The following is a 19,619-nucleotide window of genomic DNA, read 5'->3' as shown; positions in this document are numbered from 1 at the left end:
TCGAAGGGGGCATACATATATAGTAATGTGTAAGTGTACATCGTTACACATAAAAATCACATCAATTAATCGTGTGTGACCATAATAACACTTTTGTTATATGTTCAAACCGGTACTATACCATCCTGTTATGTTTAAACTAGCACATCTCGTTATGTAACATGTATTTAAAAAAAAAATTAATAAGAATACATGCCTTTTAATATATACATCATTTATATCTTGCATTTAAATAATTTAAACATAGGTATTGTATATACTTGTATATTCAATGATCAAACAACCTTTATCATAATGTAAAACACATACAAATCTGAACCCTGAACATTTCCATTACTAACATTCTTGTACAAATATATAGATTCATATAATCTATTTCACAAATAATCTGATTTTTAACTTTAAATAAATGAGATACAAACACACTAGTAAACACTTTAGCAAAAGCATTAAATTGTTCATTTGAATAATTTGGATTGTTCAATACCAAACCAAAGAATTACCAATGATAAAGGGATTTAAATTTTTCACAAGAAACTTTTAAATTTATTCTTCACAACATATGTATTTAAATTGCATGTTGAACGTAAACATATGGCACTGAATATTACAAAGAATCTGCATCCATGAATGCAAACATATGAGCCATGTTCTGGGAAAACATGGACGTAATGCATCTGCGTTAGTGTTGTCCCAGATTAGCCTGTGCAGTCTGCAAGGCTAATCAGGGATATCAATTTCTGCTTACAGTGGATTTTTGTTTAGAAAAGACGGTTCAACAAAAACTTCCATACATGCGGAAGAAGTCAATCCTGGTAAGCTTGTGTGTACTGCAAAGGCTAATCTGAGACAACACTATACGCACATGAATCACGACCAGTTTTCCCAGAACAAGGCTCAATTTATCATTCCTGCTTTGTTGGTGATATTCATCTTATAAGACACACATAGAGGGGCGTAGTTTTCTTAAGGCATTATAATAAAGTGCCTTTACATTTTTATTAAACATGCCAAAAATCCAATATATATCTGACGTAAAACCACCAAGACAAAATTAATTTCTAATGAACCAGCAACAAACACTTACTATGATTTTAAGAAATTAAAATTAAATCAAGGTTCCACCATGTAAATTGTATACGGACACAGCAGATGACTTAAATGGGATTGCTATATTTTGAACTTATTTTGAACCCATTTCAGCAAACTACCAATTGCCTATGAAATCACACCCATGCAGTCTTCGAAAGCTACAGGCATTGAGACTTGCGACTTCTTCCGTCTGAATGTCGGTTACTTCGTCCTGGAAGCTAACGTATTTCAGCAACATCTTGTAGGGGGAGGGGGAGAGGAACTCGTATCATCCTCATCGCGGCTCTGATTCACAAACGAGGTAAAATCGGTTTCGAGCAAAGGATTATTTAACGCATATCTTTCGTCGTCCGTCATAAACACGAGAGAAGTGGAATCCTGCTCAGAACTGGATTTATTTGAAATAAGCGAGTAAACAAATATACTGACCGACTTGACTAACCGCTGTTGGTGTGCCGCTACGGGTAAATGTTCGCGACTCGGACTGATGCTCAATGACCCGCTAAGGATTTCTCCGCTCGAGAGAGAGACTGGCTGCGCATTATGTCCAGAGAACCCGGCGAACAAGAGAGATGTCTAAACTTGCATAGAATGCGTAATTAACATTGTCAGGAATGTGCATCAGGATGGAAACGAGTCCGGATTCAATTTTTCCAGTCTCTGTCGTTTTTGTTGATTTCCAACCTGGAGATATATCCTGTAATTGTGGCAGCTCTGATAAACTCCATACGGCACCATAGGACGAGACCGAGAACTCTCACTCACTCATTTGATTTGCGCGCCGGCCCTTGTCTGCTCCATTTTCAGAAAGCTTCTAACTACTTGACTTCTTTTGTTTCCCTCTCTCTTCACTGGGTGTCTGGCTCCAGAGCATCAAGGATAATATATTGCTGGCTCTTTGTTCTCTAATTAAATGGCGAAGAGTGATCATGTTGAATATGCTTAATGTAAACAATGTTTCAGCACACCACTTAATATTTTATGGCAAGGTGTTGATATCTCGGTATCAGCTCATTCTTTTTTGCTGCGCATAGAAGGTAATTTTAAAGCATTTATAAAAATGCATTTTGACCATATAGTACAAATGTAATATTTCTGGGTTACTCAATTGGCTTTATTATTCCAATACAGGTAAACGGACACATTATCTACTCGTTTTACATAATGTAATTTACACGACCATGAACGTATGCTTTATCTGTTAAAAATAGTTATATTAGGCTAATATTAAGTAAGCATGTGTTTCTATTTTGGCGCTTAGTAAACATACTTTTTGACGATCCATATTAATAAATAATATAGAGTTTCTATACGCACACTATTTTATCACCACATTTTCTGTAGAAGTATTAATGAGCTAGACTAATAAACAGAGGGGGTAATCACGTGACATACAAGATGGCGACGTCCATGCCGAAGCGGGTATTTTTCGTCGTTTTATACCCTTTATTACTTGTGTTATTATTTTTTATTCCGCTCACTTTCCAGCCATGTTAGGAAGAAAGTTACTGGCTTTAATTTCATGGAAATATTCGCTCTACATCTCGACTTTACTCGGTGCGAAATTTTTTAGCGGAATGACATAATTAGGGCTCCAATAAGAAAATTTGCAGGGAGTAAAGTCGAGATATAAAGCGAATTTAAATACGAAATCAACGCTAATCACCTTTTAACTGATATGGCTAAAATGTGAGCGTCATTTAAAAAATAAACAGAAGTAATAAAGGGTACAAAACGGCGAAAAATAAATGTCACGGTATGGATGTTGCCATCTTGACTACCACGTGATTACCCCCTCTGATAAAGCATAAAAATATAAACAAACAAGAGGGCCATGATGGCCCTGTATCGCTCCCCTTGTTTTTTATGCGAAAAAAACGCGCAATGCGCATGGGTTGAAATGTACTCAAGCATGTGACTTTCTCTGTCTATCCCTCGTCCCACTGGGCGCTTAAAGTTGGAAGGGTGAGCATTTTTATATATGGAAAAAGTTACTACCGTGTTAACTAAACAGACTAAAAAGCCCGGAAATTGTTCCTTTGAAGCACAGTCCCATTGCTTATAACGTAGGTACATTTATCTCTCCAAAAGATATTGTCGTTCTTTCTATTTCACATATTTTTAGATGTGAAGATCAAATATACGCATTTGATTTGAAACAGATTCAAAAGACCCGTAGGAATCAAAATGCCTCAACCCTTTACCAAACGACACATTTTGGACTTTCCCAATTTGAAAAAGGTTGCAGATGACAATTAAATTGTAATGGAATATTAAGGAAATAATCAAGTAGGGTAGAAATAATTGTGATAAAAAGAGAAATTGCTCATCTTGAGCAATTTCTCATTTTATCATAATTATTTATAAAGTCGTCAGCTATAAACCCATAAAATCCTGTTGGTGTTTGGTAAAGGGTTAAATATCTGGTTCCTTCTTAGAGCCTTTCACACATTAATAACAAATACAATAGTAGCATCTTTCTTTGTAAAGAATCATCTCAAACAAGGGCTGTTTGTAAAACATGCATGCCCCCCTCCCCCCAGTGCTCCAGCTGGGATTTGAAAAGGGCAGGGGGGCTTATTATTCAAAAGGGCACTTTCGACGCACAGTATTTTGTCAAAAGGGCACTTTCGACGCGCAGTATTTTGTGAAAAGGGCACATACGAGCAAGCGGGTGTTTCTGAAATGCTTCCTATTGCATGTTAATTTATATGTTATAAATAATTGTACTATTCCCATTATTTTTAAACCATTCAAATATCATGTCTACAATGAGGATTAAAGTAATTACAATGTAATAAGAGATTTATGAATAATCATAATCATAATAATATTTTTTTTTGGGGGGGGAGGGGGGGGGGGAGGGCGGAGGTTCGGGAGGGCAGGGCGCGGCGCCCTTCGATTTAGGCCTAGCTGGAGCACTGCCCCCTCCCCATATGGGCTGTCAGTTGTAGTGGCAGTCATTGAGTGAATACGTATTTTGGCACTGTGACCTTGACCTTTGACCTAGTGACCTGAAAATCAATAGGGGTCCATCTGTGAGTCATGATTTATGTACCTATGAAGTTTCATGATCCTAGGCGTAAGCTTTCTTTAGTTATCATCCGGAAACCATTTTACTGTGTGAAGTCACCGTGACCTTGACCTTTGACCTAGTGACCTGAAAGTCAATAGGGGTCATCTGCGAGTCATGATAAATGTACCTATGAAGTTTCATGATCCTAGGCGAAAGCGTTCTTAAGTTATAATCCGGAAACCATTTTTCTAAGTTGAGTCACCGTGACCTTTGACCTAGTGACCTGAAAATCAATAGGGGTAATCTGCTAGTCATGATCAATGTACCTATGAAGTTTCATGATCCAAGGAATAAGCGTTCTTGAGTTATCATCCAGAAAACATTTTACTATTTCGGGTCACAGTGACCTTGACCTTTCACCTGAAAATCAATAGGGGTCATCTGCGAATCATGATCAATGCACCTATGAAGTTTCATGATCCTAGGCATAAAACGTTCTTGAGTTATCATCCGGAAACCATTTTACTATTTCCGGTCGACGTGACCTTGACCTTTGACCTAGTGACCTGAAAATCAATAGGGGTCATCTGCGAGTCATGATCAATGTACCTATTAAGTTTCATGATCATAGGCCTAAGCGTTCTTGAGTTATCATCCGGAAACCATTTAACTATTTCGGGTCACCGTGACCTTGACCTAGTGACCTCCAAATCAACAGGGGTCATCTGCGAGTCATGATCAATGTACCTTTGAAGTGTCATAATTCTAGGCCTAAGCGTTCTTGAGTTATCATCTAGAAACCATCTGGTGGACGGACATACGGACGACGGACGGACCGACATGTACAAAACAATAAACACCCTCTTCTTCGAAAAGGGGCATAAATATAATTAACAACCCACACATCCCTTAGACCAACAGGCCTGAGAATATTATGATCATCTAAAGATTATTTCTTATATTTATAAATGTATTTAATTAAGTAATACATTTGACTTCTAGGATCAATTCATAACTTATATTAAGAAAATTTTAAATGATCAGAAATTTATATGGATCGTTGAGCAATTGACAATCATATCTCCACAATTCATGAGTCACAATTCACAAATGGAACAATGAATCATTAGTTATTAAAAAGCAGCATATACGATAGTTAATAACATTGCACTTCATTAATTCCAACACCTCTTGGATACAAAGTTTGAGTTTACAATGCAGTATCATATATTGACTTTTCTGGAAACAATTATGTTCATGGAAGTTGTGTTTTAAAATCAATAAGATATTATTAAACTGGTTTAAACACTACAAAAAAGACATTAAATAAACATGTCATCCGATTTTTTTTTAACCGTATATGGTCACTTTCGACATATTTAAATAAATCCCGACTTTTTTCAGTTTATAAGAAAAACATTCAGAACACATGTTCTTACTTCAATTCCTTTGTAAGCAGTCACCATCTGATCTAAAATGGCACTAAATGACAGGGTTTTATCTCATGTTTACAAGATGTTGTTGTTGTTGTTGGTCACAGCCCCACGGCCGCAGTAAACGTCAAATGTTCAGTTTTGTGACCTCCCGGGACAGAGTCAAATTTGAGCCCTGGGGAATAACTTGAACAAATTTGGTAGAGAACTATTAGATATCACAACATACCATATTAAGTAGCCCTAGGCTCTATAATTAAGAACAAGAAGATTTTTGAAGTTTGCACAAAATAGGCCTTATTTAAGCATATGTTCATTTTTGTGACCCCTGGGGCAAGGTCAAATTTGTTACCAGGGGCATAATTTGAAAAAACTAAGTAGAGAACTATTAGATGTCACTTCCTACCAAATTTGAAAGAAATAAGCCCAATGGTTATGGACAAGAAGATTTTTATAGTTTGCACAAAATGGGCCCAATATAAGCATATGTTCAATTTTGTGACCCCTGGGGAACGGTCAAATTTGATCCCAGGGGCTTAATTTGAACAAACTTGGTAGAGGACTATAAGATGTCATTACATACCAAATTTGGTAGCCCTATGCCATACCGTTATGGACTAAAAGATTTTTAAAGTTTGCACAAAATAGGACTTATATAAGCAAATTTTCAATTTTTTGACCCCCCAGGGCGGGGTCAAATTTGACCCCAGGGGCATAATTTGAACAAACTTGGTAGAGAACTATTAGATGTCACTACATACTAAATTTGGTAGCCCTAGGCCCAATGGTTATGGACAAGAATATTTTTAAAGTTTTCACAAAATAGGCCTTATATAAGCAAATTTTCAATTTTTTGACCCCCCGGAGCAGGGTCAAATTTGACCCCAGGGGCTTAATTTGAACAAACTTGGTAGAGGACAATAAGATGTCACTACATACCAAATTTGGTAGCCCTTGGCCCAATGGTTATGGACAAGAAGATTTTTAAAGTTTTCACAAAATAGGCCTTATATAAGCAGATGTTCAATTTTTTTACCCCCTGGGGCAGGGTCAAATGTGACCCCAGGGGCATAATTTCAAGAAACTTGGTAGAAGACTATAAGATGTCACTACATAGCAAATTTGGTAGCCCTAGGCCCAATGGTTATGGTTAAAATTTTTTTTTAAGTTTGCACAAAGTAGGCCTTATATTAGCAAAATTTCTATTTTTTGACCCCCCGGCGCAGGGTCAAATTTGACCCCAGAGGCATAATTTGAACAAACTTGCTAGAGGACTATAAGATGTCACTACATAGAAAATTTGGTAGCCCTAAGCCCAATGGTAATGGACAAGAAGATTTTTAAAGTTTGCACAAAATAGGCCTTATAAAAGCAAATTTTAAATATTTTAACCCCCCGGGGCAGGTTCAAATTTGACCCCAGGGGCATAGTTTGAACAAACGTGGTAGAAAACTATTAGATGTCACTACATAGGAAATTTGGTAGCCCTAGGCCCAAGGGTTATGGACAAGAAGATTTTTAAAGTTTGCACAAAATACGCCTTATATAGCAAATTTTCATTTTTTACCCCCCCCCCCCCCCAGGGTCAAATTTGACCCCAGGGGCATAATTTGAACAAACTTGGTAGAGGACTATAAGATGTCACTACATACCAAATTTGGTAGCCCTACGCCATACGGTTATGGACAAGAAGATTTTTAAAGTTTGCACAAAATAGGACTTATATAAGCAAATTTTCAATTTTTTGACCCCCGGGGCAGGGTAAAATTTGACCCCCGGGGCAGGGTAAAATTTGACCCCAGGGGCATAATTTGAACAAACTTAGTAGAGGACTATAAGATGTCACTACATACCAAGTTTGGTAGCCCTTGGCCCAATGGTTCTTAACAAGAAGATTTATAAAGTTTGCACAAAATAGGCCTTATATAAGTAAATTTTCAATTTTTTGACCCCCAGGGGCAAAGTCAAATTTGACCCCAGGGGCATAATTTGAACAAATTTGAAAGAGGTTCACCAAAGGTATATTCCTGAGAAATTTCATCAGAATTCGACCAGTAGTTTAGGAGAAGAAGATGTTTAAAGAAAAAGTTAACGCACGCACGCACGGACGCACGCACGCACGCACACACGACGGACACAGGACCATGACATAAGCCCCGCTGGCCTTTGTCAAGTGGAGCTAAAAATTACCAATCGCACAGGCAGCTTGCATGGCTCTAAATTTGGAACGATGTAGACTGGAACAGCATTGCATGTTCATACGTGTTCCCTGTCAACGATATAAACACGGTCATTTAAGCCTCATGTAGCAGGACATGCTCGACGTATGCTGCCACCAGACAAGTGATGTAAAATAAGATGTTTTTAATATTTAGGGAATCAATCTGCAAAAGCGCAATATAGGCCGATATTCGCAAACCCACTTAGGAAAGTCATAACTAGTGGTACATTTTAAGATTACATTTCCTTTGTGAAAGGCAATCTTTTCTGCATTCGAACTTTACAAATTTTAATCATTTAAGCACTAATAACGTTTTAAAAAAACGTTTTAAATTCAATTTAAATATATCACATTGACAAACAGGTCATTCAAAAAAACACATGAGAAAATACAAAATGCATCCTGATACGTTATTGCTGATATACACACGTGATACTTGAGCACACAACTTACTGTTTATCTTTACTGAGCATTTTTACCAGTTGCTGGTCTTGAAGACTTCTCACTTGTCTAAGTGAGGAGAGGTATGGCTCACTAAGTATCAAAATTAATACAGTTTCATATAACAAATGAACAGGTACATGACTGCATAAGCATATACCAAATAAGCTAAATGTTGTGTTGAAAAGAACATTTGATATCTAAATTCAGCATGTGTTTTGAAATAAACGGCATTTTATCCACTATCCTTTGAAATGAAGAAGATAAATTGGTCAATTATATTTTAATTACCAATGTGTTTCTCATATGCGGTCCTTAAGTATGGACAAATTATTATAGTAAAAAAACTGTGCCCCATCAATCGTAGTGTTCACTATTCTCGGAATATGAGTTAATTTATTCAACTCATGTATGCGACAGAAATTAAGCAATAAATATGAAAACAATAACCTTTTATTTCCTCCAGAAATTCTTCCTTGATACAGAACCTGACGCATTCTATAGCTTGAAAAAACTAGAGCTTTGTCACAGACGTGACGTATACCCCCACGTGCCGCATTGACAGACTATTTTGCATGCTATCTTCACAAAACAAGAGAATCCAATTTATGTCGATTTTTAAGAATTATAATGCCATTATCATTTATGGCCATTTCGACCTTTGAACTCTTGAATTCTTTCGCATGACATGCCGTCCAAATTTACGGCCATTTTTTTTACTTTTGCATGAACTCCAAGTGTGACCTAGACCTTGGATTTATCGACATAATTCTTTCGCATGACACATCGTCCAATGATTGTGAACAAATGTACCAGGTATTTTTAAAATCTCACAATAAATGACATAGTTATAACCCGGACAAGATCATTTATGGCCATTTTTGACCTTTGAACTCACAGTGTGACCTTGACGTTGCAGATATCGACGTAATTCTTTCGCGCGACACACCGTTCAATAATGGTTAACAAATGTGCCAAATAATTTTAAAATCACACAATTAACAACATAGTTATGGCCCGGACAAGCCCATTTATGGCCATTGTTTACCTTTGAACTCAAAGTGTGACCTTGACCTTGGAGTTATCGACGTAATTCTTTCGCGCGACACACCGTCCAATAATGGTGAACAAATATGCCAAATGATTTTAAAACCTCACAATGAATGACATATTTATGGCCCGGACAAGTTCATTTATGGCCATTTGTGACCTTTGAACTCAAAGTGTGACCTTGACCTTGGAGATATCGGCGTAATTCTTTCGCGCGACACACCGTCCAATGATGGTGAACAAATGTGTCAAATGATTTTAAAATCGCACAATGAACGACATAGTTATTGCCCAGACAAGCTCATTTATGGCCATTTTTAATCTTTGAACTCAAAGTGTGACCTTGACCTTCGAGATATTGACGTAATTCTTTCGCGCGACACACCGTCCCATGATGGTGAACAAATTTGCCGAATGATTTTAAAATCTCATAATAAATGATAACGTTATGGCCCGGACAAGCATTTGACCCATGAACTCCAAGAGTGACCTTGACCTTGGAGATATCGACGTTCTTTTTTCACGCGACACACCGGCCTATGCGGGTGAACAAATGTACCAAGTTATTTTAAAATCTAACGATAAATGACATAGTTAGGGTCCGGACAAATTTTCGGTTTAAAACACACTAAGTGACCCCGTGACCTAGTTTTTGACCGGCATGACCCATATTCAAACTTGACCTATACATCATCAAGATACAACTTGTGACCAAGTTTGGTGAAGATCGGATGACATTTCGGGACAGACCGACCGACCGACAGACCGACAAAGTGACTCCTATATAGCCCCTATTACCAATGGTAATGGGGTATAATGGAGAATGTTTTTATGAAGATAGGATACATTCAGCAGTCTTTTGTAAAACTGTATTTCTGAATGCGGTTTTCTGTTACGTAACTTAGCAACCACTCACAACAAATATATATTTATAAATCAGTTATATAGTAAATTATCAGGAGAATGAAGATAATCATTCAAACTGCATGGACAAAACATCGTTCAGTTGGTACGCATAATGTATCTGTGTTTGGTTTAAAATACTTTACATTAACAATATCATAAAATAAAATATCTTTGTCAATACAGATTCGATAGGCATTTGATAGGAACAATTTAGGAACAAAAGAGCAACCGTTAAGTCTCACCACGCAGCTAAAAACTCTCCATCCGTATCCTTGGGTTTGTGGTACCCCACCAGATCGGAACTTGGCGCTGCTCTGGTGACATGGAATATCTCCTCTACAAATTATGAAAAAATATAATGTTCTACCATGCAAACCTGTGAAATACATTGTGTTTATAAAATGTGTTACGAATGTTAACAATTTATTGTATACAGGTGTTTTACATAATTATTTTATATAATGTTATGACACACATGTAACATTTTCGGTAATCACGTTGCAGTAAAACGAATCATTTCTGTCGTCAGTTGTCAAACGAAAGTACGGTTGATAATCAGATGCATTAATTTTCTCTTTCTGTGATATTGTTTTAGTATGTTGATGCTGCATTAGCAAATATAAGTGTATATGAAGTGAAAACGCCAAAAATAAACAACGGTTGCGATAGACATCTATAAACATAGCATATACTGTTAGATGCGCATAATATGACTTTAATAATCTCCAAAACATCGAGATTACTTTACGTGAAAATGTTAAATACATGTAGTTATTAAAAAGTGGTAGGGCGTCAGAAAAAATCTTACTTACATGTATGACATGCTTAATTAAAAACGGAACAACATTTGTAATTTGCATGCACTAAGGCATGCTGATATGATATATCCAAGGTTCATTATGTCGAAGTTTTTTCATAATTATTCCGTAACTTCAAAAACAAAACAAAATCACGTCAAACAGATCACTAGCTTTACAGATAGTTACAAGAAAAATGTAAACATAATCTTCAGCCACTGATTGATAAATGCAATTCAAATGCAATAAGTGACACACCTGCAACATTTTTGGTAATCACCACGTCTTCGTCTACCTGCTTTATGCGATGGAGGTCCTGAAGTGTCTGTAAGAGTATTTATTTTTTATTTTCTAGATACCGCCAATTCACAAAACAACGATGTGCGTGTTAACTTGCAAATTTACATGTTTTTTTTTGTATTTGTCACACGAACATGCTAATTTTTCCGATTGCGGAAGTATATGCTGTTATAAAAAAACAACATATAGACGTTAATCTAAAAAGCGTTTTTCAATTATGAAATCGAACCTGCATTGAAGAAAGCTTAAAATGTACTGGTAAATATAATTACTCGAGACCAAAAGCATCAGAGAAAACTCGATTGAGCTAATTATTAACTTAACCTTTATTTTTTCTGTCAATTGGTATGTATTTGCATCCCGTCTCTTATCTTTACTTGAATAAGTCTAAAATAAATATAAAAAATCAATTATTACATTGGTAGAATTATCGTTGTAGAGGTACTTTTGTTGATTTCCAATTGTATTCAAATCGTATGGTAGATGAAAATGGTTAAATAATGTTATTTTTAAAATTCCACATTAATGTTAAAAAAGATGTTAAAATGTTTTTTTAAACGTATTCGTACCCAAAACCCACTTCTGCAGAGCATGCAAGAAAACTTCTCCCCACGTTTAAGGATGACCAGGTCATCTTCTACGCAGTAGGGTTTGAAATGGAAATCTCTTCCCCAAGTACCACACTGCAATTGTTTAAGCGACATTATACTTATTTTGAATATCATAACTTTTGCACACCGTTTCGCTTTTAAATCAATAGCATGTCGTTAAAACAACCAATATCTAGATTATATCACATACCATAACTATTCGGTAAATGATGTTTTTTTTTTTATAAATATATACATAAAATATATTTTGGATGTATAATTGTAACCTTTTGCTCCGCTTCATCTACTGCAAAGCCACATTTCGGACACGTATCAATAAGGAAGTCTGAAATGTTATTTAAACATACAATGTATATCATGCCTCTTGCAAAAAGTTTCGCTTTCAAATAAATAAAATATGCCGTTAAACATTGTATATATATATATATATATATATATATATATATATATATATATATATATATATATATATATATAGAGAGAGAGAGAATACTAGGTCGGTGCCGAATAAAGCAAAGTTTATTTTGCGAGGCTTAGAAAATCTGAACCACGAGCCTCGGCGAGTGGTTCAGATTTTCGTGCCGAGCAAGATAAACTTTGCTTTATTCGGCACCGACCTAGTATTCGATTTATCCCATCAATTTTCTTAGTCGTAAATTATTTCTTTAAAAATAGAATAGGAAAATCGAACTAGACGGAAAATCCCAAAGATATTTTAAGCAAACATTGTTTCATAATTTAAATCGTGTCGAGCCTCATACATTACAAAAAGATCAGTAACTAACCTGTTTTTCTGTTTATCATACCTCTTCGTCCCCGATTTTTAAGAAATATTGAAAAAAAAGACACTAAACAACTGCATCTTTAGCGTGAAACAACTTGCATTGTGTCGTATGACGTGTTAATAATGACGTCACGATTACGCGCACTTAATATTTGTAAATAATGTTTATTTGCTTTTTGAGTTGCACTTTGTGTTAAAAATATTTACATCTTGGTATCAAATTGTTTGTTTTGTTGAATCTGATTCGATTTTACTAAAAATGATTACTTTTTAGTTGATTCCGAGTAATATGAACATTCTTCGCCGCGCGTGACAGCTTTATTTAAGCACTGCTGAAAAAGAGGAAAATTTATTCCACAGTGGTTTATTTCGACAATGCACGTCTGATGATGGGATAAATATATATATTGCAACTTATATCCCTTTATATATCTATAGGGATAACAGCCGCAGAATATATTGGAAATAAAACACTATTGAAATCGAAAAGAAACAGAGACTAACGTTTAAAGGACAGTAACTGCGTCGCTACCGATAATCGCATAGCAGCAAGATCCTCGTTTGTGATCCGTTCCATCTCAGTGAAGCGGCCCTTGAAATGACATACCGCAAACTGAAAAACATGTAGAATAGTGATAAGGCTTCGATTTTGCTCCTCCGTGCTCTCGCAGCAGTACTTTGTAAATTCGTGTTTTATTATCATAAATGTTAAAATAGTCAACAGTTATTTTGTCAATACCTGACGTTAGACATCCAGTTATTAATAAGCGGCTTAAGCATATCGACAATCAGGCATTTTTTCTTATCTGTTATAATCATAATAAACATTTTAAGAATGTTATAAGTATATTATAACCCAATTAATTATTGTACCATGGTTAGCATAAAAGTGTTAATTATATTGTGATACATATGTATATTTCCATTAGGCAATACACTCCGCAGTTGAACGAGTCTCTCTGTGATGCGTGTTTCATATTCCGTGCGCGCCATTGCAATCTAATGTCAGCTTACGATGCGTTTCTGCATCGGGCGATAAAACCACTGAAATTCAACTGCAGCGATTAAAATTACTGCATTAAAAATCAAGATGTGCACAACAAGGATAGCGCTTAGTTTCTACAATAATACTTTCGTAAAAAAGTTGAAACGAAAACCAACATTTAATAGTACATCGGGTTTACTTCAACAGACCCAGCCAGCCTGATTGAATCGATCTCACGCGCTTCTGCCTCCGCCATAGGATTGTAGTAGAAAACTTCTTTTTTCTTTAAATCTAGAATCTATTAAAAACGAAATACGAATATAATATATTGTGTCATATGGTATAAACATTTTTTTTTACAATTTTTTTTCGAACATCGATTAAAATACATAAGGACAGAACATTCAACTCCAGATTTTAATGGTGGATGAAATTCCTTAATGGATTGATAAATAATAACACAGAAACAACAAAAACAAGGGAAAAAATTGTAACAAAACCAGGTTTTCAATTTGAAAAAAAAAGTCTGATAAAGGGAGACAAGTCAAACTGAACTGATTGTTTAAAATTAACCCCCTTTGTTTCAAAATAAATCTGTTTTTAGTCGTGGTGACCTTGAAATTTGAGATAATGACGTAATTCTTTCGTGCGACACACCATCCAATGATGGTGAACACATGTGCCAAATGATTTTAAAATCTCACGATGAATGACATAGTCATGGCTCGGACAAGCTCATTTATGGTCAGTTTTTACCTTTAAACTCAATGTGTGACCTTGACCTTCGAAATTTCGATGTTATTCTTTCGCGCGACACACCGTCTAATGATGGTGAACTAATGAGCCATATGATTTTAAAATCTCACAATGAACGACAAAGTTATGGCCCGGACAAGCCTGTTCCGCCCGCCCGCCAGCCCACCAGCCCGCCCGCCGACATTCGCCGATCTAATAACCAGTTTTCTCCTTCGGGAAACCTGATTAATAATAAATCGTTAAAGGACATTTGTTTCTTGTTGCATTTTATAGCTATTTATTCACGAGTGATCATAGAGATTAACAATTTTGCGAGTGACCCAGTCACGATTGAAGATATGTATTCACTATGATAACGAGAGGAATAAAAGTGATAATCTACCACGAACACAATAATTGGTAAATAAATAAATCTTATAGGCGAATGTTTAACTAGACAATTCATAGGCTGATCTTAATCTGAGTAACGTGCGTCCAAAAACTAGGTCACCAGGCCAAATCTTAGCGAACAATTTACAAGTTAAAAGTCTACAGGTCTTGATAAAACTATCTAATAATGTTGAGAAAATGAAGTTCATATTTGAAGGTCATGTCTTTAAAAGTGAGCAATAGTAAAAAATAACGGTCTTTTCTTACCACAAGCGTATAATGAGAGCGGCGATAATATGCCCCAATGGCATGAACTTTCTGCGTATATAATCGCCCTCTGTAATCAAACTCGTTGCGAAAAAAAAACGGATGAAAATTTCCATTATTATACGGTTGTTAGCCATTATGTTATTTTAGTGAATCAATACAATATCATAATGAAAGCTTAAAAAAAATTCTTGGAAGTTTTACTTTAAGGCACCTTCAACTGCATGGTTAACAATCAATTCTACTCCAATATACTGATAATGTCATTTGAAAAAAAAACAAGGGACAACATTGTCACAAAACCAGGTTTTCATTGTGGAAAAAAAAATCTGATAAAGGGAAAAAACTCAAACTGAACTTTTGAAATGAACAAACAAAATTAACCCCCTTTGTAAGTTTGTTTTAAAAATAAATCTATTTTTAGTCGTGGCGACCTTGACATTGGAGATATTGACGTGATTCTTTCGTGCGACACACCGTCCCATGATGGTGAACAAATGTGCCAAATGATTTTAAAATCTCACAATGAATGACATAGTTATGGCCAGGACTAGCTCATTTATGGCCATTTTTGACCTTTGAACTCAAAGTGTGACCTTGACCTTGGAGATATCGACGTAATTATTTCGCGCGACACACCGTCCAATGATGGTGAACAAATGTGCCAAATGATTTTAAAATCTGACAATGAACGACATAGTTATGGCCCGGACAAGCTTGTTCCGCCCGCCCGCCAGCCCGCCAGCCAGCCAGCCCGCCCGCATTCGCCAATCTAATAACCAGTTTTTTTCCTTCGGAAAACCTGGTTAATAAGTGAATAAAAATAATTATTATTTTGTTTATATCAAACACATTCAATGGTTCGCGTTATATGTAGAAAGTCAAAATATGTTTGGAATTGAGTTTTGGTTGTCAACGATCACAATTACTTTACTTTCATTAGAATGTGTATAAAGTCATTTCACTCACTGCTCTACACAATATACAATAAATTGCTACTGTACCGCGAATGTTGGTCTGTGAGTCTCTGCACCTATTATTAGGGTTTCCATCGTGGAGCTCATCAAGTGCAGGACTTTTCCTTTGCCTATGTCAAGAGCGGCCAGTCCATGCAGGACTTTTCCTATGCCTATGCCAAGAGCGACCAGTTCATGCAGGACTTTTCCTATGCCTATGCCAAGAGCGGCCAGTTCATGCAGGACTTTTCCTATGTCTATGCCAAGAGCGGCCAGTTCATGCAGGACTTTTCCTATGCCTATGCCAAGAGCGGTCAGTTCATGCACAAGGAGCTTCAGGTAAGCATCAATGACCTCAAACGAAAAACATGATATTAAGAAACTTAATATTGACGTTATCAAAAACTACAATAGTCCTATATATTCAACTTTTTCCATTGTAAGTTATTCCGTTTTCATTAATAGTCGAGAAGACAGAGACGTCGTGTTAGTAAAAGTTTAATTTATAAAGAAAACAAGAGCTGTCTCCATCGGAAGACATATGCCCCCCAAAAAAACCTTTTTCGAAACTTAAACGCAGATTTCGAAACCTTAACCCGGACCCTAAGTTCAAGTTCAAGGTCAAAGGGGTCAAAATTTGTGTGCGTATGGAAAGGTCTTGTCCATATACACATGCATACCAAATATGAAGGTTACATCCGAAGCGACATAGAAGTTATGAGCATTTTTCGAAACCTAAACGCAAAAGTGCGACGGACAGACAGACAGACGGACGGACAGTGCCATTTCTATATGCCACCCTACCGGGGGCATACAAGAAGTTAAGTTTCGATATAGGACACTTACAATCCAACATGCACAACTTCATAACACAAGGAAAAATTGTTTTTCGATGATTCAAGGGCCGTATCTCAGGAGTGTCTTAGTCAATTTGACTGATTATCGAACTTGACCTAGATCTTATGACCTTACACATTTTCATGTAGTAAGGCGGAGATCCTATGTGCTCGAGCTATTGAGCGGAAACGAGAAAAAACAAAAATTTTCGATGATTCAAGGGCCGTAACTCAGGAGTGTTTTGGTCAATTTGGAAGATTATCGAACTTGACCTAGATGTTATTGCCTTACACATTTTTATGAAGTGCGGCGAAGATCCTGTGACAATTGCTCGAGTTATTGAGCGGAAACGAGAAAAAAACGCATTTTTTTATGATTCAAGGGCCGTAACTCAGGAGTGTCTGGTTCGATTTGGCCGAGTATCGAACTTGACCTAGATGTTTTTGCCTTACACATTTTCATGAAGTGTGGCGAAGATCCAATGACATTTGCTAGATTTATTGAGTGGAAACGAGAAAAAAAACAATTTTACGATGATTCAAGGGCCGTAACTCAATAGTGTCTAAGTAAATTCGGCCGATTATCGACCTTGACCAAGATGTTATTGCCCTACACATGTTCATGAAGTTTGGTGAAGATCTGATGACAAATGCTCGAGTTATTTAGCGGAAATAAGAAAAAGAAAAAAATTACGATGAATCAAGGGCCGTAATTCAAAAAGTATCTGGGTCAATCTGGGCGATTATCGAACTTGACCTAGATTTTATTGCCTTACACATTTTCATGAAGTTTAGTGAAGATCTGATGACTATTGCTTTACTTATTGAGCGGTAACTAATCCGGACGGACTAACTGACTAACTAACTGACGGTGCGATTTTAATATGCCCCCAGAACCTATGTTCTGGGGGCATAAAAAGCCAATCAGTGATCCACTAAGCCATATTACTACAGAAGCCTCGCAGATATACTTCATTCATTTATTAAATCGCATACTGTCAACCTTTCACCATCTTTATTTGCTTTATTTATGTTTTAAGCCACGTATTTCTATGTTTCCCAATTTTTAATTTTAATTGCTCTTTTTGCTCGCATGTTAATTACTTTATTACAGGTTTATTTTACGACACCATAAAGTATTGCATATTTTCAACCTCAGCTTGTCTTTGTAATTGTTTACTGTAGATGGTATTCTTGTGCTGCCTTTGTTTTTGGTAATTCTTTACTGTGTTTGATATTCTTCTGATACTTATGGTTCTTCAATATTGAAAATTTTGAAAACAATACCTTCCACAACAACTGTGTCTTTTGACATCTCTGTGCCAACATGCTATGAGCGTCTTCTGTAAGAAACAAAACAGCTCAAGTTTACCTGTAAGGAAATTGCTATCTGGTAAAAATAATATGTGCCTCTGTTGATATGGTGAACATTTCGTGTACCCACAATAATGACCGCTGAAGCAGCAAAAGATCATGTAAATCTAAATTAAATTTTGTTTTAAACTGTCGATTCTTATTATATTTTAATTCCTTTTATATTTTTACTTTTAACATTACATTTCAATATTTCTTGGTTACGACTTGGAAAATATAAATTATCTGTATTTATGCCAAACCTTTTAGTTATGTTAATATTAGGGGTGTCAACGAATATCCGAATATTCGGTCCCGGACCGAATATTCGGATACTATTTTCCGAATCGAATATTCGGAAGAAAAAAAATCGAGTAATTTCAAAGATTTTGTATTCGTGAAATTTACTTCAAACATTGTTAAAAAAGTTGTTCCTCGTGTCATAAGGTTTAGTCCGGTAGGCGCGATAATGCGTCGCTATGGTGATGACAGTATACCGGTAACAAATCCCGCTAATTGCCTAACAAGTACAGTCACGTTGTGTCAAAATTATGATAGGTGCGAATCGCAACGGCAATCAAAACACCGACCTGCACTTGATCCAATGACTCAAATTACATTTAAATGATCGAAGATTAAATGAGTTAAGGAAGTGCCGACTTGGTGTAAAAAAAAACAAGATTGTATGGTTATAATCACGTTGTTCAATAAAAAACGCTTTTTGAAAATAACTTACTCAACCTCTTATGAGTATTTGCGTATCGTATGGTCCAAACTTTAATTAATTACTCAATATTCAATCAGGTATTATACTTAAAGAAATGTGCTTGGTATTTCGCCCTTATATCATTTGCTTATGAAAATGGAGCCAAACGCTAAATCTCTTGACTGGTGGAAACGTCACGAGAGCGAATTTCCGAAAGTCGCTTATGTTTTAAGAAGTGTTCTTTCTGTACCTGCAACTTCTGAGCCACCTGAGCGCATATTCTCAACCACTCGATTGCTCATCAATAAACTAAGAAATAGACTCGCCAGTGATTTTGTCGACGCAATCGTGTTTTTAAATAAGAACAATGTTCATGTGCCCAGTGACGCCGATCCGTGTGACTTTTAAATGTGGCAACGGTGTTTTGTTTGCACGTGTTCGCTATGTACATAATACGTTTAAGTTCAGATTAAATTATTTATAGATCTGTTTTGTACTCATGTAAATATTATGTTTCTCGTTCTATTGTTGATGTACCATATTAAAGCACGTGTTCACTATGTAAATACTACGTGTAAGTTCGGCTTAAATTATTTATCGATCGAACTGTTTTGTCATGTAATTGTTTTGTCGTCATGTAAATACAACAGTTTAAAAACAGTTTTCGTCATTCAAATTTAAAAATAAGCGACGGCAATGCTGTGTCAATATTTATTCACTTCAGGTGAACTTCCGGTAAA

At 36.1% G+C, this 19,619-nt stretch overlaps 1 long non-coding RNA gene across 1 annotated transcript; it reads right to left on the bottom strand.

The window, feature by feature from the left end:
- Nucleotides 1–11,828: 11,828 nt before the first annotated feature.
- On the bottom strand, nucleotides 11,829–13,716 carry LOC127877514 (uncharacterized). Its single transcript, XR_008048474.1, has 4 exons — nucleotides 13,562–13,716; nucleotides 13,156–13,264; nucleotides 12,134–12,192; nucleotides 11,829–11,939 (listed from the first exon to the last, which is right to left on the bottom strand). It is a non-coding gene; the product is annotated as an uncharacterized LOC127877514 (long non-coding RNA).
- Nucleotides 13,717–19,619: the final 5,903 nt, after the last annotated feature.

This window comes from Dreissena polymorpha, chromosome 4 (genome assembly GCF_020536995.1).
Source record: "Dreissena polymorpha isolate Duluth1 chromosome 4, UMN_Dpol_1.0, whole genome shotgun sequence".
NCBI classification, from domain to species: domain Eukaryota; kingdom Metazoa; phylum Mollusca; class Bivalvia; order Myida; family Dreissenidae; genus Dreissena; species Dreissena polymorpha.
Note: the sequence above shows the minus strand (reverse complement) of the source record. Positions and strands in the feature narration are given on the sequence as shown.